The sequence below is a fragment of the Eriocheir sinensis genome, unplaced genomic scaffold (genome assembly GCF_024679095.1).
Source record: "Eriocheir sinensis breed Jianghai 21 unplaced genomic scaffold, ASM2467909v1 Scaffold195, whole genome shotgun sequence".
NCBI classification, from domain to species: domain Eukaryota; kingdom Metazoa; phylum Arthropoda; class Malacostraca; order Decapoda; family Varunidae; genus Eriocheir; species Eriocheir sinensis.
Genome location: NW_026111350.1, coordinates 536,502 through 558,936, shown reverse-complemented (window position 1 = coordinate 558,936; position 22,435 = coordinate 536,502). Strand labels below are relative to the sequence as shown.

The 22,435-nt window shown below is 42.6% G+C and overlaps 2 long non-coding RNA genes across 7 annotated transcripts in view; both read right to left on the bottom strand.

The window, feature by feature from the left end:
* LOC126990732 (uncharacterized) overlaps positions 1–22,435 on the bottom strand; it is a 50,980-nt gene that overhangs the window by 3,668 nt on the left and 24,877 nt on the right. The gene's annotated exons all lie outside the window — the stretch shown is intronic.
* Positions 13,672–15,075, bottom strand: LOC126990737 (uncharacterized). Of its 3 annotated transcripts, none has more exons than XR_007744692.1 (3): positions 14,880–15,075; positions 14,399–14,530; positions 13,672–14,310 (listed from the first exon to the last, which is right to left on the bottom strand). It is a non-coding gene; the product is annotated as an uncharacterized LOC126990737 (long non-coding RNA). The 3 variants fall into 3 exon arrangements; XR_007744693.1 differs by lacking the exon at positions 14,880–15,075 and adding an exon at positions 14,792–14,875 and having other exon boundaries at positions 13,672–14,354; XR_007744691.1 differs by lacking the exon at positions 14,880–15,075 and adding an exon at positions 14,792–14,875.

Below are 22,435 nucleotides of genomic sequence, written 5' to 3'. Positions count from 1 at the left end.
CAGGGCCGGATGAAGTGTCAGGCTGGATCCTGAAAGAATGTAGTGAGCAACTTGCAGAGAAACTGCACTCCATAATGAGCACCTCCCTGCGTGAAGGAAGGGTACCACAAGATTGGAAGAGAGCAAACATAGTACCAATTTATAAAGGAGGAGAGAGAGAGGACCCATTAAATTACAGACCGGTATCACTCACTAGTGTGGTTGCAAAGATATGTGAGAGGTTGGTTAAAAACAGGTGGTCGGATTTTTTGGTAAGTGAGAGTTATCTCGGATTGCCAGTTTGGATTCAGGAGGGAGATCGTGTGTCACCAACTTGTTATGTTATTACTCAAGGGTGGCAGATTTAATACAAGAGAGAGAAGGCTGGGGGGATGGAGTGTATCTGGATTTGAAAAAGGCATTTGACAAAGTACTGCACAGAAGACTAATTTGGAAAAAAAAAATAGGGGTGGAGTGGGTGATGGACTGATTAAGTGGCTGGAGGACTTCCTAACTAACAGGGAAATGAGGACAATAATTAGGGACAAGGCTTCCAACTGGTGTCCAGTGAGGAGTGGGGTCGCACAAGGTTCGGTGCTGGCGCCAATAATGTTTGTTGTTTATATAAATGATATGGTGGAAGGAGTGACCAGCTATGTGAGTTTGTTTGCAGATGATGCAAAGCTATTGAGACGAATCAATGATGTGAAAGACTGTGAGGTATTGCAGAGAGACCTGGACAAAATATGGGAGTGGAGTGGTACATGGCAGATGGAATTCAACCTTGGGAAATGTAAAAAAATAGTGTTTGGTAGGAGTGGTAGAAGATGTGAATATGATTATTAGATGGGAAGTGAGATAATATGCAAAGGAGTGGAAGAAAAAGATCTGGGAGTGACTATCTCAGAGAACATGTCACCGGAGAAACACATCAACAGGATAACGGGACAAACTATGAATTTGCTGAGGAACATAAGGACGGCATTTGTGTATTTGGACGACGAGATGAAGAATAAAATAATAGTTACAATGATAAGGCAAGATTGGAGTATGCAGCAGTGGTCTGGTCTCCTCATGAAAAGAAGAATATAAGAAAGCTGGAAAGAGTACAGAGAATGGCAACTAAGATAACATAAGAACATAGGAGTCTACAAGAGGCCGGTAGGCCTGTATGAGGCAGCTCCTCTGAACCTAAGCTCCCGTGTATCTAACCCCACCTAATAATCGCTGTTCATGAATTTATCCAATCTATTTTTGAATGTGACAATTGTATTGGCACTCACCACATGACTGCTAAGCCTATTCCACTCATCCACCACCCTGTTTGTCAACCAATTTTTGCCTATGTCCCTGTTGAATCTGAATTTATCCAGTTTAAACCCATAACTTTGTGTCCTACCCTGTTCTCTTACCAACAAAACCTTATGAATGTCTCCCTTATTAAAGCCCTTCATCCATTTATAAACCTAGATCATGTCTCCACGCACCCTTCGCCTTTCTAGAGAATGCAAGTTTAACTGTTTGAGTCTTTCCTCGTATGGCAAGTTTCTCAACCCCTGAATCATCTTAGTCATCCTCCTCTGCACTGATTCTAACATTTTGATATCCATTCTATAGTAAGGTGACCAGAACTGAACTGCATAGTCAAGATGAGGTCTAACTAATGTTATATATAGTTTGAGGAAGACTTTGGCGCTTCTGTTGCTTACGCTCCTTGAAATAAATCCCAGTACCCTATTTGCTCGATTTCAAGCTTGAATGTATTGTGCCCTTGGATAGAGATTAGAGATAGTACCGGAACTTAGGGATCGGACTTACGAGGAAAGACTCAATAGCATGGGGCTCACAACCCTGGAGAGAAGAAGAGGAAGAGAAGACCTGATAGCGGTGTACAGGGTGGCGAGCTGGGTGGAGAATCTGGACAGGGAGGACCTGTGTGTGTGGAGTGAGAGAGAAATGAGAGGACATGGAAAGGAGTAGAGGGCGACCACGTGTAGGCGAGATGTGAAAAAGTTTAGCTTCATAAACAGAAGCATTGAGCTGTGGAATGGACTGGAGGAGGAGGTGGTTTGTGCAAGAAACATTCATGATTTTAAGGAAAAGTTGGATAGGAGCGGATATGGAGACGGGACAGCGCGAGCTCTTTTCCCGTATGTCACAACTAGGTAAATACAACTAGGTGGATACACACACACACACACACACACACACACACACACACACACACACACACACCGCTCCGGTAGCTCAATTGGTAGAGCGCTGCACTGCAAGTCTTCACGGCCAAACAGGCGGCAGTTCGAGCCCCGCTCAGGCCAGATTCTTTCCGTTGACTAGAAGTGGTTACTGTCCCCCCTTGAGCAAGAGGGATGGGGTGTGTGGTGTGTGAGGTCTTGGCAGTACCCAGAGATTGACAATAATGAGCACTTACTCACGTCGGGAGGGTACCTGCTGGCGAAAGCCAGTCCAACTCATGATCAGGCCGTGGTGAATTACACACACACACACACACACACACACACACACACACACACACACACACACACACACACTTTAAGGCACTCTGAATAGGGGCCCCAAAACCCCTTCCAGGCTGCCGGCACTTCCCTTGAGGCTCTGGAACAAGCACTGCAGACAGACAGACACACACACCTCACCCTTGGGACCTAAGATGACCTCCACAAACACGTGACATGACTATTTGCTTTATATACTTGATACTTATATTTTACCTGAAATGACACACAAACACTAATAACGTTCATAATATATATAAATGATATGCCAAAGGGTATAAAAAGTTATATGAGCTTTTTTGCAGACGATGCAAAGTTAATAAGGAAAGTGAAGATGGAGGAAGAATGTGAAGAACTGCAAAAAGACCTGGACAGAGTGTATAGATGGAGCCAGTTATGGGAGATGGAATTCAATGCAAACAAATGGCATGTTATGGAAATGGGGAAAAGTATAAAAAGACCGAGGAAAACATACAGGATGGGAGGAGAAAACGTAGGTAGTACATGAAGAAAAAAGATTTGGGAGTAACGATGCAAGACACACTCCCCAGAAAAGCACATAAACAAGTTATTTGGAGAAACCTACAGGATGATGCAAAATATAAGGGTTGGATTATAGACTTTTTAACGGAGAGAGAAATGAGAACAGTAATCAGAAACAATAAATCAAGCTGGACGGAAGTGACTAGTGGAGTCCCCCAAGGATCGGTGCTGGCTCCGATTGTTTTTTTTTTTTTTTTTTTTTTACAACAAAGGAGGCAGCTCAAGGGCACACAAAAAAGAAAACAATAATAAAAAAAAGCCCGCTACTCGCTGCTCCTAAAAAAGAAACAAAAGAGGTGGCCGAAAGGAAGATCAAATACGGGAGGAGAGGTGTCCTGATACCCTCCTCTTGAAAGAGTTCAAGTCGTAGGCAGGAGGAAATACAGATGAAGGAAGATTGTTCCAGAGTTTACCAGCGTGAGGGATGAAAGAGTGAAGATGCTGGCTAACTCTTGCATAAGGGGTTTGGACAGTGTAGGGATGAGCATGAGTAGAAAGTCGAGTGCAGCGGGGCCGCGGGAGGGGGGGAGGCATGCAGTTAGCAAGTTCAGAAGAGCAGTCAGCGTGGAAATATCGATAGAAGATAGAAAGAGAGGCAACATTGCGGCGGAATTGAAGAGGTAGAAGACTATCAGTATGAGGAGGAGAGCTGATGAGACGAAGAGCCTTAGCCTCCACTCTGTCCAGAAGAGCTGTGTGAGTGGAGCCCCCCCACACATGAGATGCATACTCCATACGAGGGCGGACAAGGCCCCTGTATATGGACAGCAACTGTGCAGGGGAGAAGAACTGGCGGAGACGGTACAGAACGCCCAGCCTCGAGGAAGCTGATTTAGTAAGAGATGAGATATGAAGTTTCCAGTTGAGATTTTGAGTTAAGGATAGACCGAGGATGTTTAGTGTTGAGGAAGGTGATAGCTGGGTGTTGTCAAAGAATAGGGGATAGTTGTTTGGAAGATTGTGTCGAGTGGATAGGTGGAGAAACTGTGTTTTTGAGGCGTTGAAGGACACCAGGTTCTTCTTGCCCCAATCGGAAATAATAGTAAGGTCTGAGGCTAAGCGTTCTGCAGCCTCCAGCCTTGAGTCGTTAAGTTCCTGAAGGGTGGGTCTTCTATTAAAAGAAGTTGAGTAATGCAGAGTGGAATCATCGGCGTAGGAATGGATAGGACAGTTCATTTTGGAAAGAAGATCATCAATGAACAACAGAAAAAGAGTGGGAGATAGGACAGAACCCTGTGGGACACCACTGTTAATAGATTTAGGGGAAGAACATTGACCGTCTACCACGGCAGAAATAGAACGGTCAGAAAGGAAACTGGAGATAAAGGTACAGAGAGAAGGATAGCAATATATATAATTGACATGACAGAAGGGGTGACAAGCTATATGAATATGTTTGCTGATGATGCTAAACTAATGAGGAGGGTGGCTAATGAAGATGACTGTGTAGCCCCAAGCCAAGATCTCGACAGAATAAGCGAATGGTCACGCAAATGGGAAATGACATTCAATACAGAGAAGTGTAGCGTGATGGAGTTTGGTAAGAGCAGTAGACGAATATTGGGGAACTACTCTCTGAGTAATGAAAGAATCATGAAAAAAACAGAACAAAAAGATCTCGGAGTGACAATAACAGACAAGTTATCCTTTGGAAAGCGTATAAATCGGATAACTGGGGAAACATACAATCTTCTTAGAAACTTAAAAGCAGTATTAACATATTAAGATGAAGAAATGGTGAAGAAACTAATAACATGGATGATACGTCCAAGGCTGGAATATGCAGCGTTAGTGTGGTCACCTAGATTGAAGAAAGAAATTAGAAAGTTGGAAAGAATACAAAGAGCAGCGACCAAACTACTGGAAGCTCTGAGAGAACACACTTATGAAGAAAGACTGGAGAAATTGCGACGGACAACACTGGAGAGCAGAAGAGAGAGTGGGGACCTAATAGCATTATACAAGATACAATAGAGATTGGAGAAATTGGACAGGGGGCCCGTGGCCCCCTCCTTCAGGAACTCCTTTTTGTGGGTTTGTTGGAAGTTCTCGAGAATGACATGCCATGCATGGCTGTGACCGCCCAAATAGTTTAGATCAGCGGTTCTTAACCTGGGGGTCGTGACCCCCTAGGGGGTCGTTTGGGGTTTCTTGAGGGGTCGCGGAGGGTTTGGGAGAAAATAATTTATTTCATGTATGTGAAGGCGCAGCACCATTTTGAATCATGAAAATATGAGGCCAAGCAAACTGATGGTTCATTTTGAGTCTTACCATAGCCAACTGGTGGACAAAAGCTTGGACTACTTCAAGCGAAAAGAAGCTGCTCTGAAGGCCAGTGCATCGATTCCACTGGTCAGTTCCCTCGTCAGAACAAAGCAGCGCGATGGAGGCTTCATACAGAATTGCTCTAAAAATCGTGCACACCAAGAAGCCTCATACAGAGTCATGCCATTGGTGAAAATCTGATTAAGCCTTGCATTTTGGAAACAACGATCAAAGGTGATTTATGTATAACAGCAGGCACACAAGTTGAGGGCAATTTCCCTTTTGAATGATACAGTCAAAAGTAGGATCTCAGACATGAGTGAGGACATTCTCCTGCAAGTGGTGAGTGCTGTGAAGAGTAGTCCTGTTTATTCCTTGCAACTGGATGAGTCGACAGATGTTGCCTCATGTTCCCAACTTGTTTATGTTCGCTACTTTGACAAGGAAGGTATGAAGGATGAGTACTTGTCCTCTGAGCCAATAGCCACAACAACTCGTGGGGAAGATATTTTCAAAATCCTAGAAGCCTTTCTCCTTATCAAACATGGCTGAGTTGGGAAGCACTTGTCGGTCTGTGTGCATATGAGGTTCCTTCCATGATGCGTGAAGAATGTCGCTCCGCATGTCTCCTTCACTCATTGCATGATTCATCTTTATGCTTTGGCAATGAAGACTATCCCACCTGGACTTCAAGAAGTGCTCACAGACGTTGTGAAGATTGTGAAGCACATCTGAGGGAGCGCAACAACTTCAAGGATTTTTAAAATACTTTGTGAAGAACTGGGCTCTGACTTCTCTGTTTTCCTGTTTCACACGGAGGTACGTTGGCTCTCACGTGGCAAAGTTCTGAATCGCTTGCTGCAACTTCGAGAAGAAATAACGATGCTGTTGCAAGAAGGTCGTACCTCAAAAGAAAATCTTCACGAAATGATGCAAGATGACTGTTTCGTAACAAAGGTTGCCTACTTGGCAGATTTTCTCTCTGAAGTGAATTCCTTGAATATTTCACTCCAAGGAAACCTTGCAATGTTCGTGACAAAGTGGCAGTATTCAAGTGTAAGATTCAACTTTACGTGAAAAGAGTTCAGGTCAGTGACAACTTTCTACCCTCATATGACAACTATCCTAGATTCTATGGCAGAAGCTGAATGCAGTTTCCGTGAGGAGATCTCGGCTCATCTTCTGGCAGTGAATGACGCCATCGAAAGTTACTTTCCAGGACTGGATGACCGCTGTACTGATGCGTGGATCTCCAGACCCTTCTCAGTGAAGGACAGTGCCATCTGTGATACTGATGTTGCTGCAAAGGTAGAATTTCTTCAAATTCGTGAGGATACTCAGTTGAAAGTCGAATTTTCTGAACAAGAGCTTCCGACATTTTGGGCGACACTGAATGACGACTATCCTCTTCTCTCGGTGCGTGCACTGACCATACTGGACCTCGACCCATCGCTGCGAGGCTGGATTCTCATCAATGATGGCACTGAAAACGAGGGCACGCAGTGACTTGTGACTGACAGCGACATGAGGTGTTGCCTGCTGAGCACTGCTCCTCGCTCTGATGTACTTGTGGCTGCAAAACAATGACGTCAGTCCTCCCACTGATTGAATAAGTAGGTTTTATTTTATGTGCGTTAGTTCCAATAGCACTTGTAGGGGATCTGTGGCTTTTTCAAGGTCTTTTATTTGTAATATTTTCAATAGATCAGTATCTTCATATAGTTGTTTTTTACCTTTAAAAATGGTCAACATTACAATATGTATTATAGTTGTCACGGCAATACACTGTAAGGTCTCAAACGTTCATACGATGAAAAAGGTTAAGAACTACTGGTAAAGATTGTGCCCCACCTATCTGAAATACTGGCTATGCCCCTGGGAGTGTGACAAGAGGGAATAGTAAGAAATTGAAGAAGAGGGACTGTAGGAGAGACGTCAAGAAATACAGTTTTCCATACAGAAGCACAACAACATGGAACGGACTTGACGAGGAGACTGTATGTGCAAAAACGATTCATGAATTTAAAGCCAAACTGGATAATAAGCATTACAGAGACGGGACAGCACAAGCCTAGTACAGCTCTTTTCCTGTATTTCACAACTAGGTAAATAAAACTAGGTAAGTACACTGGATCTCAAAAGTATCGGTGCAGAGGGTGCCCGATGCCGTCCAAAAACGTTCACACAGGTGCTGGTGTTGTGGGTGGGAAGGGTTGGTATGTCTGGCTGTGGCTAGTTCGGAAGGTCAGAATCACTGGGCTCATGGTTCGGAACAGTGTTCACGAAAGCCTAACATAGTCATTGTCGGCCAACAACGTCTGTCAGTTCCGATGGAGACCTCAGAGTCAACACGTGGAGCTATCGTTGCCCTACATGAAGCGGGCCACACCAATTCCGATATTGCGTATCCACCTTACCGTATCCACCGCAACACAGTAGCAAGGTGGATACGGCGACATGAAGACACTGGTGAAACAGAAGACATGCCACGGGTCGGCCGGCCACGCTGCACCCCCCCCCCCCAGAACGATCAGATAAATTATGTGATTGACATGATACTGATAGTATAATACTAATTACAGTTATATGAGGCATAATGATGACATGCTAGTGTGTAAACGATGTTGACAATGTTACGTAATACCGCTAACCATCAGCCGTCTGTATCTTTATCTGTGTATTCCTTTATTGTTTACTAGGCCATAGTAAATGCCAGTGCCGCTGCTTCAAAAACGTCGACGTGCTCCTGGACAAACCTTCACAGCTGAACTGGTGGCATCCATGCCCAGACGGCTCAATGCTGTGTTAGGAGCGGGTGGAGGATATACTCAATATTGATAATTAATAAAGTTGTGAAAACATGTTACTTTCGTTTCCCTGAACATATGACACATTATACTATAAATGTAGTCTTATTAGAGCATATCGTAATATAGTAAATTATTGTGCCTAATGGATCATATTATGATAGCGAGCCAACTACCAATTCATCAACAATGCATAGGTATTGCACAGTGCATTTCGTAGGTGATGTGTTAACGTGACACATGACGCGTTAGGCATAGGTATTGCACAGTGCATTTCGTAGGTGATGTGTTAACGTGACACATGACGCGTTAGGCATAGGTATTGCACAGTGCATTTCGTAGGTGATGTGTTAACGTGACACATGACGCGTTAGGCATAGGTATTGCACAGTGCATTTCGTAGGTGATGTGTTAACGTGACACATGACGCGTTAGGCATAGGTATTGCACAGTGCATTTCGTAGGTGATGTGTTAACGTGACACATGAGGCGTTAGGCATAGGTATTGCACAGTGCATTTCGTAGGTGATGTGTTAACGTGACACATGAGGCGTTAGGCATAGGTATTGCACAGTGCATTTCGTAGGTGATGTGTTAACGTGACACATGACGCGTTAGGCATAGGTATTGCACAGTGCATTTCGTAGGTGATGTGTTAACGTGACACATGACGCGTTAGGCATAGGTATTGCACAGTGCATTTCGTAGGTGATGTGTTAACGTGACACATGACGCGTTAGGCATAGGTATTGCACAGTGCATTTCGTAGGTGATGTGTTAACGTGACACATGACGCGTTAGGCATAGGTATTGCACAGTGCATTTCGTAGGTGATGTGTTAACGTGACACATGACGCGTTAGGCATAGGTATTGCACAGTGCATTTCGTAGGTGATGTGTTAACGTGACACATGACGCGTTAGGCATAGGTATTGCACAGTGCATTTCGTAGGTGATGTGTTAACGTGACACATGACGCGTTAGGCATAGGTATTGCACAGTGCATTTCGTAGGTGATGTGTTAACGTGACACATGACGCGTTAGGCATAGGTATTGCACAGTGCATTTCGTAGGTGATGTGTTAACGTGACACATGACGCGTTAGGCATAGGTATTGCACAGTGCATTTCGTAGGTGATGTGTTAACGTGACACATGACGCGTTAGGCATAGGTATTGCACAGTGCATTTCGTAGGTGATGTGTTAACGTGACACATGAGGCGTTAGGCATAGGTATTGCACAGTGCATTTCGTAGGTGATGTGTTAACGTGACACATGACGCGTTAGGCATAGGTATTGCACAGTGCATTTCGTAGGTGATGTGTTAACGTGACACATGACGCGTTAGGCATAGGTATTGCACAGTGCATTTCGTAGGTGATGTGTTAGCGTGACACATGAGGCGTTAGGCATAGGTATTGCACAGTGCATTTCGTAGGTGATGTGTTAACGTGACACATGACGCGTTAGGCATAGGTATTGCACAGTGCATTTCGTAGGTGATGTGTTAACGTGACACATGACGCGTTAGGCATAGGTATTGCACAGTGCATTTCGTAGGTGATGTGTTAACGTGACACATGACGCGTTAGGCATAGGTATTGCACAGTGCATTTCGTAGGTGATGTGTTAACGTGACACATGACGCGTTAGGCATAGGTATTGCACAGTGCATTTCGTAGGTGATGTGTTAACGTGACACATGACGCGTTAGGCATAGGTATTGCACAGTGCATTTCGTAGGTGATGTGTTAACGTGACACATGACGCGTTAGGCATAGGTATTGCACAGTGCATTTCGTAGGTGATGTGTTAACGTGACACATGACGCGTTAGGCATAGGTATTGCACAGTGCATTTCGTAGGTGATGTGTTAACGTGACACATGACGCGTTAGGCATAGGTATTGCACAGTGCATTTCGTAGGTGATGTGTTAACGTGACACATGACGCGTTAGGCATAGGTATTGCACAGTGCATTTCGTAGGTGATGTGTTAACGTGACACATGACGCGTTAGGCATAGGTATTGCACAGTGCATTTCGTAGGTGATGTGTTAACGTGACACATGACGCGTTAGGCATAGGTATTGCACAGTGCATTTCGTAGGTGATGTGTTAACGTGACACATGACGCGTTAGGCATAGGTATTGCACAGTGCATTTCGTAGGTGATGTGTTAACGTGACACATGACGCGTTAGGCATAGGTATTGCACAGTGCATTTCGTAGGTGATGTGTTAACGTGACACATGACGCGTTAGGCATAGGTATTGCACAGTGCATTTCGTAGGTGATGTGTTAACGTGACACATGACGCGTTAGGCATAGGTATTGCACAGTGCATTTCGTAGGTGATGTGTTAACGTGACACATGACGCGTTAGGCATAGGTATTGCACAGTGCATTTCGTAGGTGATGTGTTAACGTGACACATGACGCGTTAGGCATAGGTATTGCACAGTGCATTTCGTAGGTGATGTGTTAACGTGACACATGACGCGTTAGGCATAGGTATTGCACAGTGCATTTCGTAGGTGATGTGTTAACGTGACACATGACGCGTTAGGCATAGGTATTGCACAGTGCATTTCGTAGGTGATGTGTTAACGTGACACATGACGCGTTAGGCATAGGTATTGCACAGTGCATTTCGTAGGTGATGTGTTAACGTGACACATGACGCGTTAGGCATAGGTATTGCACAGTGCATTTCGTAGGTGATGTGTTAACGTGACACATGACGCGTTAGGCATAGGTATTGCACAGTGCATTTCGTAGGTGATGTGTTAACGTGACACATGACGCGTTAGGCATAGGTATTGCACAGTGCATTTCGTATAGGTGATGTGTTAACGTGACACATGACGCGTTAGGCATAGGTATTGCACAGTGCATTTCGTAGGTGATGTGTTAACGTGACACATGACGCGTTAGGCATAGGTATTGCACAGTGCATTTCGTAGGTGATGTGTTAACGTGACACATGAGGCGTTAGGCATAGGTATTGCACAGTGCATTTCGTAGGTGATGTGTTAGCGTGACACATGAGGCGTTAGGCATAGGTATTGCACAGTGCATTTCGTAGGTGATGTGTTAACGTGACACATGACGCGTTAGGCATAGGTATTGCACAGTGCATTTCGTAGGTGATGTGTTAACGTGACACATGACGCGTTAGGCATAGGTATTGCACAGTGCATTTCGTAGGTGATGTGTTAACGTGACACATGACGCGTTAGGCATAGGTATTGCACAGTGCATTTCGTAGGTGATGTGTTAACGTGACACATGACGCGTTAGGCATAGGTATTGCACAGTGCATTTCGTAGGTGATGTGTTAACGTGACACATGACGCGTTAGGCATAGGTATTGCACAGTGCATTTCGTAGGTGATGTGTTAACGTGACACATGACGCGTTAGGCATAGGTATTGCACAGTGCATTTCGTAGGTGATGTGTTAACGTGACACATGACGCGTTAGGCATAGGTATTGCACAGTGCATTTCGTAGGTGATGTGTTAACGTGACACATGAGGCGTTAGATGTATTGACACAAGATAAGAGTCGTTGTTTATCACATGCTAGCACTATCAGCGCATAATGATGGCCCTGTATACGTAACCACCAGTGTCAACCATATTACCGTATATCTGTCTCCCATGATAAATGACCAACGTCACACTGTGTGACCAATGTCTGTTTCTATAAACACTAAAATAAGCTATATAAGTATATAGTAGGAAGGGGATATCGGTACTGGTAGTTGTATGGCATCTCTGGACATCAGGGCTACCAACATGTGGCACGTCGGACACCAACATTTCACTGACGATCGAACTGTTGTCCAAAATGTTTCACACACATTGTGCACCGATACTTTTGCGATCCAGTGTACCTAATACTAATACCAATTTACAAATTGTGGAATAAAATGGAAGAAGTAGATAACGAGTTGCTTTCCATATACGTACAGGGGCCTTGTCCGCCCTCGTATGGAGTATGCATCTCACGTGTGGGGGGGCTCCACTCACACAGCTCTTCGTCTCATCAGCTCTCCTCCTCTTACTGACAGCCTTCTACCTCTTAAATTCCACCGCGATATATTGCTTCTCTTTCTATCTTCTAACGATATTTCCACGCTGACTTGTTGGGACCCAGAATATGGACAAACAGAAGACGACCATAGCAGCACAGTTAATTAAAAGTGACCCCAATCAGAGGCAAATACCGAGTGGAGATATGGAGACAGGAATTGTAAATATGACAGGAGAGGGAAGGAAAGCAATTAGTCAGATATACAAAGTTGTAAACATCTGATAAGCACTAACACTACTGAGAGGTTATGGAAAATACCCAGACCCACATACAGAAAGCAGATACCCAGTAGGCGTGGTCAGGAAGTGTGGATAACCATTCAAGAGGACTCTAACATGTCACGTGCGGTGTGACGAAATGCTATAAGCGAATAACTGAAAAGAGAAGTCACTGTGGGAGTGTCTTAAGAGTGAAATAACAAATAGTAGGAGAAGTAAACAATATAACATAATGAGCGAGCCAATGGTTGTTGACAGGAAGTATTGGCTACTGGTTATGTAGAAAATGAAGGCGTGTCAAAGATGTAGTTCCGCCTCAAGCAAGGAAAAATGTGACCTAGACAACAGTGATATGGGCAGACCGAGCCTTGCACTCGCTTCAAGCAGACTTGCTACTCACTCAGCTGAGAATGGCTGTTGTGATCTTAATCGTGAGTAGAAATTCGAGAATCTAAGGGAAACCGACTGTATTGTCCTGGAGATTATAATGTAGGAGATGTGAAGTAGGATTGTGAGTGGGACAGGATTGTGATTATTTGTTTGCGATGTAAAGCAAAGGTAGAAAGCACTGGGTGTGGTATAATTTGGTGCTTCCGTGAAATTGTAGTAGATTATACTATAGGAATGTGTTATCAGGATGTGAGGAGAGTATTTAAATATTGTGATGTAAGCAGAGAGAAACAAACCACTGCTTGTGGAATGACGAGTGTTATTATTATTGGCAACAACTGAGCACAAATTGTAGTATTATATTTAAAGACATGTCGTTTGTCATATGTTGTATCCATTGCTGAATATGCCAGCGTTATGATCGTCTGAGCATAGAATATTGCGTAAGGCAATTACTTTCATTTAATTTTAAATAAATGTATATTTTCTTTTTCCCTTGTTTATCCCCGAACACCAGTCTCCAATAACAACTTAAGCCGGATCACGCTACCAGGGATACGAGACGGTGAGATCATTTATGGAGTAATTAATGAGTGATAAAAGAGTTGATTTAATACAAGAAGGGTCCAAAACTGGCGGCAGCGGTATAGGGATAAATAGGGACATGTGCTTACAGTGCTTTTGTTTAATTTACTCTGACGAGAAAACGCCTCTTATTTTCATTAAGCTTTGCTCGTTTTAAGTGGCGGAAATAATAGTGACGATTTAATTATATAATTAATGGTTCTTCCGGAGGACATGGACTTTGACGATATGGTAATGGAAACTCTGGCCAACCACTGTTGACTGTTGTTCTGTAGTGCAATGGGTAGCACACGCGACTCAACCGAGAATTCATGAGTTCCTTCCCGGGCGGAGTGGAAAGGGATGGGCAGTCTCTCTCCACCCGCGCCGCGATCCATTCATCAGTGAGAGGGTGTCAGGTGACAGGCAGCGGCAGCGTCCTGCCTCTCAGGTTTGTTTGTTTTAGGATTGTTACCCCAGGATGGAGGGGAGCACGGGGCTCTACGCCTCACAGGGTGGTGGTGTGCCGCGGCGGGCATGCAGCCATAGAGTGACTTTATAAAGGCCTAACCCGCGTCCCCTAGGCAGGAAGTGTAGAGTATGATCTAGAAAAAATGTGAAATACTAAGAAAAGTGTGAGCTATGGATAAAAAGTCATGAATGAAAAAAAAAAAATGAAGCATATGGACAATAGTGTGAAGTATTAAGATAAATGTGTGAAGTAAGAGAATCAGAGGAAGAGGAGGCCAGGGTAGTGCCCCCCTCAGTTATCTACTACAAATAACATTAAATAAACAAATGAAAATAAATAAATAAATAAATAAATATGCACACTTGCAGTGGAAAAAACGGAAAATGAGCGAAGAACAAAACAGGGAGTAACCTTTAATATAATAAGATGAAGGCTATAACGAACAAGGGAGTAACCTTTAATATAATAAGATGAAGGCTACAACGAAGAAGGGAGTAACCTTTAATATAATAAGATGAAGGCTATAACGAACAAGGGAGTGACCTTTAATATAATAAGATGAAGGCTATAACGAACAAGGGAGTAACCTTTAATATAATAAGATGAAGGCTATAACGAAGAAGGGAGTAACCTTTAATATAATAAGATGAAGGCTATAACGAAGAAGGGAGTAACCTTTAATATAATAAGATGAAGGCTATAACAAACAAGGGAGTAACCTTTAATATAATAAGATGAAGGCTATAACGAACAAGGGAGTGACCTTTAATATAATAAGATGAAGGCCATAACGAACAAGGGAGTAACCTTTAATATAATAAGATGAAGGCCATAACGAACAAGGAGTAACCTTTAATATAATAAGATGAAGGCTATAACGAAGAAGGAGTAACCTTTAATATAATAAGATGAAGGCTATAACGAAGAAGGAGTAACCTTTAATATAATAAGATGAAGGCTATAACGAAGAAGGGAGTAACCTTTAATATAATAAGATGAAGGCTATAACAAACAAGGGAGTGACCTTTAATATAATAAGATGAAGGCTATAACGAACAAGGGAGTAACCTTTAATATAATAAGATGAAGGCTATAACGAACAAGGGAGTAACCGCCTCACATAAATATAAGGAAAAGAAGGCTATAACGAACAAGGGAGTGACCTTAAAAATAATGAAAAGAAGGCTATAATTAACATAACTCAAGAGTAACTTTGTTAGGCAGATCGTTTTCTCACCCATGATAATACATATGCAAAAGTGGCAGCGCTCCTAGAAACAGGAGCGTGTGTGAGTTTTTAACGGATGAAATTATTAAAGAATTAGGGCTCGCAGTAAATAACTGTGAAGCGAAACCCGTGAATATTGTCTCTGTGCAAAGATACCATATTGAAAATGACGGTAAAAGACAAGTTAATATGGAGTTTCCAAGACTTATTGATAACACGCGATGTAGATTTGCCGACTCATATTATGTTGAGTACTGATTTGTCGTGTAGCACGAGATTATTTTAAAAACATTGAAACTAAATGAGGAACAAAAGAACGAAGCTTAAAACTGATAATAGAAGGGGAAACCATACAATTATGCCAGGAAAATTATGTCTTATATCTAGAGGTGAAGGATCTTAGCTAAATGTAGATGGAAATAAAGAAGGTCTCACTGAAAATAAGGCCGTACGTTTCCAAGCAGCTGAACCTTTGCAACTGCATGCATCTGTTGCAGGTTACATAACGCTAGTGACGCAACTACAGGCAAGTGAAGCTTTATTTGAGCCTTGTGTTAGTACTCCTCAGGCTAGAGTCTTGTGCTCAGGGATAGTTAAGTTAACCCCTTCATCTGACAATCAAAGATCTTATGTCACTGTGCCGTATTTGAATATTGAAAGTGAGTGTAAAGATAGATGATAATACAACGTTAGGATTTGTGAAGCCTGTCACTCATGAGCTATACGCTGATCTGCCACAAGTATCTAGTGTACAGACCGCTGACACAGCTAAAACAGACTTGAAGCCCGCAGAGCTTGAAGTAAGGAAGAAAAGCCTCTATCAAATTGTTGACGCTAAATTCCCAAGTGAAGAGAGAGAATCAGGTTTTAAAGTCCTTAATAGATAAATATATAACAGTGTTTTCCACAGAACAAGAACCATTAACAGTAACGCCCTATTTTTTAAGCACCATCAAGCAAAACACTGATGAAGTAGTGTACAGGCGTCCATATAACATTCCTATCAGTTATCATGACAGAGTAAATGAACAACTTATATCGCTCCAGCAACAGGGTGTGATTCGCCCTTCACGATCACCCTATAATGCCCCACTTATCCTAGTGCCCCCAAAAGATGGAGTACTACGACTTTGTCTGGACTTCCGGGCACTTAATAAAACACTACGGGACGACCGGTACTCACTCCCTAATATAATTACCATACTCAATCAATTGGGAGATAGTAAGTTTTTTTTTTCATGCCTAGACATGAAACAGGGTTACCATCAAATCCCCCAAGATGAAATCAGCAGAGAAAAGACGGCATTTTCTTCTCCAGCAGGACATTGGGAATTTACTTCCTCCTTTGGCCTTAAAACAGCCCCGTCCTGCTTCAAGAAAATAATAAACACTGTCCTTACAGGACTATTAAGCAACAAGGTTCAGGTGTACCTTGATGACATAATTATCCTGGGCGATATATTTTCTAATCACGCAGATAACTTAGAACAAATTCTGGATCGCTTAAAGGAAGCCAAACTGACTCTTAAGATGGAGAAGTGTAACTTTTTTAAGGACAAAGTAGATTACCTGGGCCATGTCATCCGCTCAGAGGGAATAAGACCTCAATCTAGCAAGCTGGAGGCCATACAAAACGTCCCGGCCCCCCAAACTGTTCATGATTTACAGTCATTTCTTGGATTGACTAATTATTATCGCAAATTTATTGCAAATTATTCACAAATTGTTGCTCCTTTTCTAAAGATTTACAAAAAGAAGAAAGGTACACTAAAAGAATAAATAAAAATAAAATAAAACTCCACTCATATGGACGGATGAAACAAAAATTGCGTTCTCAACCCTTAAGGATAGAATGCTTGGTACAGTCACTCTACGCGTCCTACTACAATACTGGTGGAGTATTGCAATAACAGGATAATGATGATAAACTAAGACCTGTATCTTTTTTTGTGAGAAACTGAATACGGCAGAACAGCGGTACAGTATAGTTGAACGAGAGGCTTTAACTGTAATTTATGGGTTACACGTAAACCGCCCATTAATACTGGGTTACCCTGTTGAGATCCACACGGATCACAGACCTTTAGTAGGGTTGTTACAGGTAGCTAGTCCCAACGGCAGGATAGCTAGATGGCAGACTCTCATGAGTGAGTATGGTTTCACAATCAATCATTTGCCTGGCAAGGAAAATATAGTAGCAGATTTTTTTTATCAAGGATGAAGGCTCAACAGGACACTGAGATTGAATTATAAGGACACGCGCGATAATGTTTGTGGATGGGGAACAACAAAAACCGTGGAACACGTGGATAATGAGGGGCAAGGTATTGCACTAGTGCAGAAAAAGAAACAGGCGCCGAAAAATGAGAAAATAAAATATATGATATGTATGGACCTGAATAGTGAGTGTATTGGCCACACACTTGACTGGAGTATTCAGGAGATTAGTGAGCTGCATGATGAGCAGCCAGCATATAAGTATGCTAAAAGAAGGAAGCCCCATGAATGAAAATTGAGCAAAGACTCAGAGAAAAAAGGCATAATGTGAGATGCCGCCCCTGTTAGAGGTACAGGTGGAAATTATGTTATATTGTGTTGAAGATGGGCATAATGTGAGATGCCGCCCCTGTCAGAGTTACAGGTGGAAATAAATGATGTGTTTTAGTGAGTCCGTACGGAGAAGCCACTAAGGTGGTGATTCTACCCCCCAAGTATTTCCAAGGCGATAACTCTGGCTCATTCGTCGCCACTGCAGGGCACGGAGGAACCAAAGTTACGTTATGTCGGTGTAGAAAGTTCGCTTTCTGGCCTGGAATGAAACGGGATGTAGAAAATTATGTAAGGAAGTGCGTCATGGTAGTCGTTTTAAAAGTGAGTTGGGAACTTGCACCCTGCTCCTTGGCGGCAATATCCAGACGTCACCGCTCCTTTTGGAAGAATATACATGGACCTTGTGGGTCCCATGGGTGTATCGGACAATGGGGTTCGATACGTAATGCCCATAGTTGATGTTTTTAAAAGGTATTCGATTATAGTACCCTTACGGAGTAAGGAAGCCCGCGAAATGGCAAGGGCGTTGTACGTGGATGTTGTTTGTGTACATGGTGTTCCTCAGACAGTTGTTACAGATCAAGGTTCAGAGTTCGTTAATTCCGTGATGCAGGAGATAAATTAGAAGCTACCTGTGCGACACGCGAATAACGGCTTACCATACAAATGGAAATGGAATAATAAAGCGCGCAAATTATACTGTTGTTAACATTTTGAGGAGAATGTTCTAGGAAATGTGTCCGTTTGGGATATAATGCTACTTATAGACATCTTGGCCTATAATGCTGCGTATTATCGCACCATAAAGGAGTCCCCATTTTATCGAGAGAGACAGAGAGATAATTTTTAGAGATCCTCCTGTACCCTACACTGTTAGAAAAAAATTCAGCAGCCCTGGTATGATATTTACTCCTATATAGAGGAAATGACTGCAATTGCAAATAAAGTTTATGATAGATGCCAGGTTTACATTGAAAAAGGTAGAGAAGAAATAGAAAAGAAATACAAAGCTTCAAAATCAAAACTATCAACGTTGGAGACAGTGTTCCTCAAACGAGACCACAGAAAAAAGTAAATAAAAAGTTGTAACTTATTTTTGATGGACCCTACAGGGTAACAGAGAAGATCAGTGATTTAATGGTAAAAATTATAAACCTCAGGACTAGTAAGGTTTCAACGGTCCCCACAGATACAGTAAAAGTCCTTCATGAAGATTGCATCGACGTGCAGCAATGTCCAACGATTAGGCGAGCATACCCTTTAAATCCAGAGACAGACACTGATCTATTCTTTGCATTGCTCAACCCTGAAATCGCTGAAAAAAATTCTACCGAAAATAATAACTCGTAGCGGATAGGTGACTGCTACTCATGACACATTAAATAATGTTCGTTCTACAACAGCAATAAACAGCTGATGCACAGGCCCTACCTTCTCAGGTTACTCCCAAACTTTCAGAGCCACCTCGGCATAGATAAAGCCTTCGCTCTTCGACGGTACAAGAGTTGCCTAATGTAATGTCAAAACTAATACGATATAGAACAGGAATAATGCATAAGGATGAAAATGCAATAATTGAGCGGAAATATGACGAAATAAACCACAGATTGATTTGACTCTTTCAGTGTACGACTCAATGACACAACAGGAGTCCCCAATACGTGCTGGCCAAAGTTTCACACCAACATACTATCTATATTATAGTCCTCACAGACAGAGACTATAGTACCGTTTAGCCTCACAGAAGATATTTTAGCTGCATTATATGAAGCACGGATTTTTACTGCTTCGTTACTTGAAATATTATTCAAATGTCACCCGAGTATCCAGCTGTAAAAGCAATAAAATACACACTCTTTAATTTTGAAAACGAATTCAGTTTATTGTTGCATCATCTAAAAAAAAAGAAAGTTTTAGGCTATGTGATGACTACTATTCAAAACAAGCTGCATGCTTCTATGAATTATAGAGAAAAGAAAAAAACGGGAAATAATTTTTTTGAGGATCCTTGTCTAATAACCTATTTGGTACCGCGACCCAGGCTCAAGTTGATGCTATTCATGAAAAAATAGAGGACTAGAGTCATTAACTGAGAAAGATTTTATATAGTTAAATGTTTATTATGGAAAACTCAACATCATTAAGTAATATGCATGCCATGCAATCTGCCTTTAACAGGCTATATTCAGCTGTAGATGTATTGAACCAAGTTGTGCGCCATTTTAGTATAGACTATGGCATTAGGAAGAGAAAAAAGCTCCTACAAGAATTGTTATATTTTGACTTAGCATTGAGACACATAAGACCAGGTATACAAGATTTATATTTGAGTCTGCAGGCTCCCCTGCAAACATACATAACTCCAACCATTATGTGAAACAAACAGTTGTTCAGTACATTAAAGGAAGCCTAGGATCGGCCTCCAGGTCCTTTGTGCCTTGCAGTTCTTGATTTTTTAGCTCTATATAGGGATGTAATAACTGTCCTCCAGGACAACGGCTTTGCACGATTCTCGTAATTTCTATTTCACCAAACCTTTGCGAGGAGATCCGATTGACACCTTTGATGTCTTTCGAATCGACTCCCTTCCATTTTCTGTGCAGAATAGCACTTACTTTCTTATGTATAGTGTTGATTCAAGATGTATTGCCTTCAGTGAGAATAGGAAAATATATTTTATGCTTTCTAGTATAAAACACTGTAACAAGAATAACCATATGTTAGTTTGTCCTCCCACAGGCCCCGTCCATGAGGCAAGTAACGCAGCCTCTTGTGAATCGGCTGCTTTCTTGAAACATGAGTCAGTGATCAACCTCTGCCACACAATAGTCTTGAAAACATTTCCCCCTATGTTTATAAAAGGTCCTGGCTACTGGACCTGTTCACTTGCCTCCCCCATCACTCTGGCACTCACATGCCCTAACCATCTTGTAAACAAGCATACTGTCAGCCTCACGGATAATGGGATATTGACGCTTCGGCAAGGTTGCAGCGCCCACAGCCCATCCCTGACACTTCCTGGACAAGAGGCAGTTGTGGAGGGGCCCCCCATCATGGTCTCTCTCGCCCCTCTCCCTCTCCACCTCCCTCCTCTCCAAGAATTCTTACAGGCCATCTTATCTGGTCCGTTTTGCCTGACCTTCCATCTCTTCGCAGTGCTGAGTCCATCCCCCTACAGGAGCTAACAGCTGGCTTGCTGCCCCTAAATTCTGTGGTCGAGCCGGATCAGCCCTTTCAACCCGAAATCCATTGGTGGATTGTCTTCGCCATTGTCGTGATCCTGGTTCTTCTACTGGTGACGTCTGCCGTGGGGTATTCCTATGTCCTGCGCTACGCACGACGACGCCTGCTTCCAGACTCGAGCCCACTGCAGACATTGAAAGGCGTATCTTTTCCACCAACACCTGTGAGATCTCAGGGGCGAGATCTTCCGGAAGGGGAAGTATGTTGGGACCCAGAATATGGACAAACAGAAGACGACCATAGCAGCACAGCTAATTAATAGTGACCCCAATCAGAGGCAAATACCGAGTGGAGATATGGAGACAAGAATTGTAAATATGATAGGAGAGGGAAGGAAAGCAATTAGTCAGATATACAAAGTTGTAAACATCTGATAAGCACTAACACTACTGAGAGGTTATGGAAAATACCCAGACCCACATACAGAAAGCAGATACCCAGTAGGCGTGGTCAGGAAGTGTGGATAACCATTCAAGAGGACTCTAACATGTCACGTGCGGTGTGACGAAATGCTATAAGCGAATAACTGAAAAGAGAAGTCACTGTGGGAGTGTCTTAAGAGTGAAATAACAAATAGTAGGAGAAGTAAACAATATAACATAATGAGCGAGCCAATGGTTGTTGACAGGAAGTATTGGCTACTGGTTATGTAGAAAATGAAGGCGTGTCAAAGATGTAGTTCCGCCTCAAGCAAGGAAAAATGTGACCTAGACAACAGTGATATGGGCAGACCGAGCCTTGCACTCGCTTCAAGCAGACTTGCTACTCACTCAGCTGAGAATGGCTGTTGTGATCTTAATCGTGAGTAGAAATTCGAGAATCTAAGGGAAACCGACTGTATTGTCCTGGAGATTATAATGTAGGAGATGTGAAGTAGGATTGTGAGTGGGACAGGATTGTGATTATTTGTTTGCGATGTAAAGCAAAGGTAGAAAGCACTGGGTGTGGTATAATTTGGTGCTTCCGTGAAATTGTAGTAGATTATACTATAGGAATGTGTTATCAGGATGTGAGGAGAGTATTTAAATATTGTGATGTAAGCAGAGAGAAACAAACCACTGCTTGTGGAATGACGAGTGTTATTATTATTGGCAACAACTGAGCACAAATTGTAGTATTATATTTAAAGACATGTCGTTTGTCATATGTTGTATCCATTGCTGAATATGCCAGCGTTATGATCGTCTGAGCATAATATATTGCGTAAGGCAATTACTTTCATTTAATTTTAAATAAATGTATATTTTCTTTTTCCCTTGTTTATCCCCGAATACCAGTCTCCAATAACAACTTAAGCCGGATCACGCTACCAGGGATACGAGACGGTGAGATCATTTATGGAGTAATTAATGAGTGATAAAAGAGTTGATTTAATACAAGAAAAGAAGGGTCCAAAAGACTGCTCTTCTGAACTTGCTAACTGCATGCCTCCCCCCCTCCCGCGGGCCCACTGCACACGACTTTCTACTCATGCTCATCCCTATACTGTCCAAAATTCTTATGCAAGAGTCAACCAGCATCTCCATTTTTTCATCCCCCTTCACTGGTAAACTCTGGAA